The following is an 8,137-nucleotide window of genomic DNA, read 5'->3' as shown; positions in this document are numbered from 1 at the left end:
TATTTTTGTGGACGTCCGTCAAGATCTTGTATATGCATCCGGTTGGCCAGCACGGCCTGTCCGACCCATTTGGAAGGTCAAACGAGCCCCGAAGCGAGCATACCCCTCATTTCGGCGATTTTCGTGTACTATAGAAAACCATTTTTTGGGTGATCCAGATTCCGACGTCAATGATACGCTCAAACTTACTTCTTAAATAAGAAGTAAAGCGGTCGTGTCAAGTAAATAACCCAACTAGTAAGGTTGGGATCGTTCCCACGAGGAAAATAGTCTAGACTTAACTTCAACCTGTTATTACTATTGTTTGGTCAATGACTTCCCTTGAAAGTAAAAACAATAAAGGGGGGTTTCTATTTCTAAATGAGTGAAAATAAATAACGAACTTAAGAGAGACACTTAACAGCTTTGAATGTTGGGTTGTAATCAATCAATCGAAGTAACTAGGGTTACGTGTTCCCCACAGGTTCATAACTTGATAATTCTAACTATAACAATTCTTTCCTAGTATCTTGCATGCAAAGTGATAAGTTATGTATTTCTAAATCCTTGGTCCGGCATCTAGAAAATCTCACTCCGAACCTTGGTCCGGCTACGTGTTTGTATTCTAACCCTTATCCTTACCTCATATTAAGCATCGTATTCGATATTTGACTAAGTTATTACCTCGTACCAATCAATACTAGCCTATTAGATAGTATACACTAAATCTATGTTAATAATTCTTTTCCTATTATCTACCTCCTTGGTCTGGCAAGTAGCATTAAGGCGAGTTCTAACGTTGGCCTTCCGTTAAAAAGACTTTTAAGCGAAAGAATTATTAATACATGCAAGACACTAATCTAGAATTGTTATTTTAGTTAGGGTTTATCTCATTATTTGCCTATGGTTCCCAAAACTCTAGTTATGGAGTTTAGTTACTCATAGCCATAAACACAATATTCAAATATATTAAATACGAATTCATGTACTTACTTCAATGAGAAAGAATAAAATCCAAAGTTTGCTTGATTAATCTCCAAAAATCACTTGCAAGAATCTCAAAATCTAATAATACACAAAGTCTAATAATACGGAGTCTAACTATCTGGTGTCTAACAATACAGAGTCTAACCTCAAAAATGAGGTTTTTCGAACTATTTATAAAAAAAACAAAAACCTAATTAAACAAGGATTCTAATTGCTGGAAATCTGCAAAAACGCGGCTGGGTCGACGGATCTCGCGACGGACCGTCGTGGTCGCGGCAGACCGTCGTGGACTCCGTCGTCCCATACTTGTGCACTCTATTCTGCTGCTCTCTTCATTCCCCTCGACGGCAAGTATGACGGACCGTCATAGGCACAACGGTCCGTCGAGGGTCTTCGTTCTAAAACACTTCAACTCTTGGAATCTTGGTACTGGGATCACTTCTCTGATCTTCACGACGAACCTGCAGGACGGACCGTCAGAGCCACGACGGACCGTCTCAAGCTTCGTAATCCCACACTTGGTCAGACTTCCCCATCTTCCTTCAGCAGCTGCACTATGCTGCCACCTACGGACCGTCACAAGCACGACGGACCGTCACAAGCTCCGTAGGTGGTCTCTTCTGCATTTCTTCGCTCAAATTCTCCGCATTCAGCTTTGGACAGATTTCCTGCAAAACAAAGAGAAACTTATGTAAAAATTAGCGTAAAAAGGCTTTTGGACACACTAAACTTAAGGAAAAATTATTAATAATACCGTGAAACCACGGTATATCAACACCCTCAACTTAAATTCGTTGTTTGTCCTCAAGCGACGCACTATGACTCACTACACAATCTTTGTACAATAGTATCCATGTTTTATCCTTTGCAATCATTTGGCTATCAATCCCGAATAATCTCATCAAATCTAAGCATGCTATCACTATTAGGCTTGAATTTTGTGGGATCAGAACATGATACAGACTCACCACGCATTAACACCTATCCTCTTCAATTTCTCACCGAGGTGCTAACAATTCTGGTATTACAACTAGTGTCCTCACTTTAAAACAAAATCCTCCTTTTTCACACAATGATTTCAGTTTGAGTATAAGGATTACTTTTCAACACTCACTCTCAGAACAAAGTCACACTCATTCATACGTTTTGCCATAAGCTTGCCCTTATTTTCACTGCCTTAAGTTTGCTGTACAACCCTTAGGATCACGATAGGACTTTTTTAGCTAGTAACATAGGCTCGGGGTCAGGTAAGNTAAAGACTTAGGGTAATGCAATGTTGTAACTCTATTTCATGCTTAGGGCCACACAATTATCAGTTACTATGCCTAGTCATGCATTATTTTCCAGTTTATCAGGATATCATTTTAGCCATCATGCTTCAGACTTAAACTATGTACAAAAGATATAAACATGCCGGTTCAACAGAAAAAGTAATCAGTCTTTTGGGGAAAAAGAACACAGGCAAGAAAACTTCAAAAGAGGATAGTGAATTTGGGCTACTCAGACTTCACCCTAACACTCACTATCCATTGACCCCACCCCCAACAAAAAGGCATGCAATCGTCCCCAATGCATCAAAATGTAAATACAAGAGTGGTAGGTGAAGCAAACCTGTGGCGCAAAGCGCCGTCGATCAGCAAGATGGTGGGTCCGGTTCCCCGGAACCCACGTCCTCTGCAATCTGGACACCCTCAGTGGTGTCCTCAGCAACATCCGCACCATCAGTAGTGCCTCCTGCTATCTCCACAGTGCGGGAGCTAGATGCCCCAGCTGCTAACTCAGATGCTCTCAGTCGGTGCGCCTCCTCCTCAGCAAGGGAGGCTCTCCTCGTAGCCTCTATATCACGGCGCTCCTTCTTCCGTGCTCGCGCCTCGTCCTCTGCTCGACCCCTACGCCTCTTGGCACTCTCTCGAGGGGGAGGTGGTGGAATTTCTGAAGTAGCAAAAAGGGCCGCCAACACTGTGTCCTCAGCAGGCTCGACAGAAGGGGCCTCAGACTCCGGCACCCTAGCCTCTAAGATCGTGTCGATGTCTGCACGAAGACTGTCGACTGCAGCCTGAAGAGTCGACACATCCACCGGAGGGGCTGGTCGGGCTAGCACCCTCAACTCAAAGGCGTCCAAGCGCTGGTTAACCTCAGCGATCTTCCGCTCTGTAAACTGGACCATTTTCCTCTCTAGGCGCTCTTCGGACTCAGTAATAGACTTCTGCATCCACGGCTGGATATGATGCAGAAGTGTGGCCATTTGCGCCTCTAGTTTTTGGACCCTAGCAAGCGGGACCAGTGCCGGTAGAGGGGCTGTGCGGGAGGAGCTCGGTGCTGTGCTACTACCCGGTATAGACTCGACCGGGGTAGTGTTAGTGCACGCCTGTGTAGCTGTGTGGGCCTGGGCTACCATGTCAGCAAGATCATCAGCAAGTGGGGGCAGCTCTGGACGGGGCCCTCTGCGTGGAGCCAACTCATTGGCCTCGTCTCTGATCAGGCTGACGTCTACAATGACCTGTGGGGTCTTAAGCTGATCTACGTGCCATATGGGCACACCTGCGGACATGCAAAGGGCAAAGATCATGCACGGGAAGGGGTAGGTAGTAGTGACCGTGAATGCCCTCTCGTGCATGACTGCCTGGAGAAGCCATGCGAAGTCCACCTCGAATCCGGCTATCATCGCCGCCATCAACACTGCTCGATCCCAGGTAACGATGTTATCAGCAGCTGTGGGGGAAAGGCAGTGACGGACGAGCAGCCACAAGAACTTTGCTGTGAACGTTAGGTTGGCCTTCTTGATGGCCCCCTTCGGCTCAGTGACCCAATCGGCACCCTCTCCATCTACTTACAAGTGCAGGGCCATCCACCTCTTGGTGGTCTCTCTCAATGCTGGCTCGCGCAAGAACTGGCCATCCTTGACTATCTGCCAGCGGTGGTCAAGCTCAGCAGTGAGGGGGGTCCGAGTAGCATCAATACTCTCGCCGTATAGAAACCGGCGGATGGCTGGCAGGGAAATGTCAACCTGCACACCCCGGACTCGGACCTGCTCCAGTGGGGCCTGTTTAGTGGGGGCAGCCCGCCTATCGATCTGTGATCGGAGAGTCGCTACGTAGGATGCGTAGAACTCTCGGACCATTTCCTCGCTGTATCGTCCCAACGGACGTGCTGTCCACTCCAAGCGATGCCTAGTGAAGAGGTTGTGGATCTACGTCATCATTGGGAGACTCCCTGTAAGTACCCGCCGCTCCAAAGTGAGTGTTCGAGTCATCACTCCTTTATCAGTCAGGAACTTGGCGTCGGAGTAGACTTGAAACTGCCCGTCGACACACCACCGGTTGGGCTGGTCAGTGGCTGGAGTGGGGGCCTGAGCTGGTGAGCTGGATGTAGAGTCTGAACTGTCAGCCTCATCAGACGAGGCCGACGCTGCAGCAGTGGCGGGTGCGGGAACCTCAGCAGAGCCAGAGGCTTCCTCGGACCATGATACTCCTAAGGAGCCAGACGCTCCTTGCTCATTTGTGGCTGACCCAGAGGGTGTGCCGGTCAGTGTGCGCTCCTCATCAGACTGGGAGGCAGTGACTACGCCGGACGCCACCTTTTTGGGTGTAGCTTTGGGAGCACGTGCAGCACGGGAAGGTGTGGAAGTGCCTGGGGGTACATACTCAGGGTCCCGCTCATCATCAGAGCCGATGATCATGCGTGCAGACGGGGCGATAGACTTTGATTGCCCGCGTGCGTAGGTTCAGTCTTGCTTGGGTGCCATAGTAGATAGTACCTGCAAAGGATCACTTATTAGTACGAGTAGTGGCAAACAAGACAAGCGAAACCATACGAAATAAAACAGTGAAAATAAATTGTAATTGTTGTGGAAACAGTGACACATGACGGGCCTGGTGACGGCTCGTCGTGACTATGATGGACCGTCGTGAGGTTCGTCTTGTTATACTTAGACTTTGTATATATAGAGAACCCTGAAGGAGAGTCTCTGACTAGCATGACGGTGTGTGCAGGACGGACCGTCACACGTACGACGGTCCATCGTAAATGTCCATCGTTGCACACTTGAGAAAAAAAATATGGAGACCCTTAAGAGAGGGGTCTCTGACCATCATGACGGTCATGCAGGATGGCGCGTCGTGGGTACGACGGTCCATCACATTGGTCCGTTGAAGGACACATTGAAGAAGTGAGACCCTTAGAAACAGGGTCTCTGACAACCAGAACGATTGTGCCAGACGGACCATCGTGAGTACGACGATCCGTCACGTGTGGCCGTCGGGACAGGGTGCTAGGGCTTTTGCAACGGACCCTATGACGATCCGTCGTGGGTACGATGGTCCGTCATCGGGGTCTCATTCTGAATGACAGTGACAGAACTAAGGGTACCCTAAGCATCCCCGATGAACCCACATCAACCTTGTATTGTTTTGGACCTACATGTGTTTAACCAAACTACCTAGGGAACTAGCAATGCAATAGCACCTATGTCTAGGGTGGTAAACATGGCAATTTCGAACATTTGTACCCTAGGTTAGACAGAATCATATAAAGTAAACAAAATACGATGAGGAACTAAGCTTATTACTAACTAGTAAACAAAAATGCAAGATAAATGAGTATAAATTTGAGACACATACCTTAGAAATGGAGAAAAATAGATGCACAAGTCTTCGGTGGCAAGATAGACACTCACAGCAGCAGTTTCCACTAGTAGATAACACTTCAGGGCTTTGGAGAATTGTGAGAGGGCACTGATCGGTGGTTGGTAGAGGAATAGGTTGTGGAAGTTGAGAAGGGAAGAGTAATGGGAGAAATAATGAAGTAATGGGGGTGAAATGAGGGGTTGGGGATTTTAAACGGTCTGATTTTGAAAAAGGGTCCAGCCGGGTCGGGTCGGGTATACCTCATTAATCACGCGACGGTTCCCCGAGGACGGTCCATCGCAGTTGTGACGACCCGTCGTTTGTTCCGTCGCGTGTGCCCTAGTTTCAAAATAACAGAAAAACGTACCTGGTACGACGGATGCATACGACGTTCCGTCGCAGGCGCAACGGTACGTCGATGTGTCCGTCAGTGACTGCTGCAGAGTAATTTTCTGCAGAATTTCCTGGTGATGTGCCTGCAAATTTAAAACTCATTAGTAGAAAAATGATACCATTACTAAAAAGATGATAAGTATTGGGTTGCCTCCCAACAAGCGCCTGATTTAATGTCGCGGCACGACTGGGGACCCTTGATTACTCAGAATTCATCAAGATGGTATGCCTCTATTACTTCATTCCCCGATGCTTTATGCTTAAAATAGAGTTTTATTCTATCTCTATTCCTCTGAAACCGCATTCCCCCCTTGGCTTTTAACTCAACTGCTCCATGAGGAAATACTTGGGTAATCAGGTAAGGGCCAGTCCATTTGGACTTGAGCTTCCTCGGAAGACAAGGCACCCCAGAACTGTCTACAAGCACCAAATCCCCAACCATGAACTCTTGTGCTGCATTTTTCTGTTCAGTCTCCTTCTTCATCTTTTCTTTGTGGGATGTGGCAGATACCGATTGGAGCTCACCACTCTGCCTCATGGTCCTACAAATGTTGAAGGTCGCTTCTTCATTATTCAACCGAAATGTCATCTGTCCCTTCTCCATATCAACTAATGCTCTACCTGTAGCAAGGAATGGCCTCCCAAGAATAATAGGCACTTCAAAATCGACCTCGCAATCAAGAATAACAAAATCAGCCGGAAAGATGAATGACTCCACTTTTACTAGCACATCATGGAGTATACCTATGGGCCTTTTCACTGTCCGATCGGCCATCAGTAGCCGCATCGCAGTGGGTTTTGGATCCCCCAAACCCAACTTCTAGTAAATTGAGAGGGGCATTAGATTTATGCTGTCCCCCAGATCACATAATGCTTTCGCAAAATGTAATGACCCAACTGTACAAGGAATAGTGAACGCACCCGGATCTTCTTTCTTTTGTACTAGGGATCTTGTAGAAATAGCACTACAATGCTGCAATCTGTCATCATCCTCAAAAGTGACCGATCTTTTCTTGGTGACCAGATCTTTCATGAATTTGGCATAACCGGGCATTTGTTCTAGAGCTTCTACCAAAGGGACATTGATAGAGAGCTGCTTCAACATTGTTATGAAGCGCCGGTATTTACCATCCTCGGTCTTTTTCATTAATCTCTGAGGGAAGGGTGGTGGTGGCCTAGGCATGGGAATTACCTTGATAGGTACTTCTGCATCTTGTCCATTACTTCCCTCTGCTTCACCACTACCCCTTACCACATCATCAATATCCTTTCTCACATTTTCCTCAGTAGATGGCATAGGTGGGTCAATGGTTTGCCTACCACCCCGAGTAGTGATTGCCATACAGTGCACATCATTTTTTGGATTTTGGACAGTGTTGCTAGGAAGAGTGCCCGGTTGCCGTGTGTTCACTGTCGCGGATAATGGGGCCACTATCTGTTTAATCGAGATTGCATGTGTATCAACTTTTTTCCCAATGTAGCTAAATCACACCTCAACTCTTTAATGTGTTCATCACTAGTGTCGAACCTCCTCATCATTTTGTGCAACATATCCTCAACTCGCGCCATACTATCTCCACCATCCCTAGGAGTAACTTCACGATTTTGAGGAGGGACATAGGGCCCATTCCTGTCGTTTCTATTAGCATAGTTACCCCTGTTAAAGTTGTTGTCGAGGTTGTAGTTTCCATCACGGACATAATGACCCTCACGGTTGTAGTTACCATAGTTCCGACCTTGGTTCCCTTAACCTTGGCGCCAATTATCCTGATTTGAGCCTTGGATGCTTGGTCGAAAACCCCCCGTCTGCTCATTTACTGCATAAGTGTCCTCCGCATAATAGCACTCATCATTAGGGGGTGGTGGCTTAGCCATGAAGTTGACTGCATTTATCTTTTCTGCACCCCCTGTGACATGTTTTAGTACCAACACAAGCTCAGTTCTCATCTGAGCCATTTCTTCACGAATCTCATCTATGGCTGGGTTGTGAGTGGACTGCACTGCGAAGGTGTTTCTTCCTGTATCAGACTTCCTAGTACTCCAAGCTTTGTTATTTCGGGAGATTTTCTCTAATTTTTCTGCAATCTCAGCATAAGGACATTCTCCATAAGATCCACCTGCTATAGTGTCCAACACCGCTTTATTGTTATCAT

This window comes from Solanum pennellii, chromosome 7 (assembly GCF_001406875.1).
Source record: "Solanum pennellii chromosome 7, SPENNV200".
Classification (NCBI taxonomy): domain Eukaryota; kingdom Viridiplantae; phylum Streptophyta; class Magnoliopsida; order Solanales; family Solanaceae; genus Solanum; species Solanum pennellii.
This window is presented reverse-complemented; position numbering follows the sequence as displayed.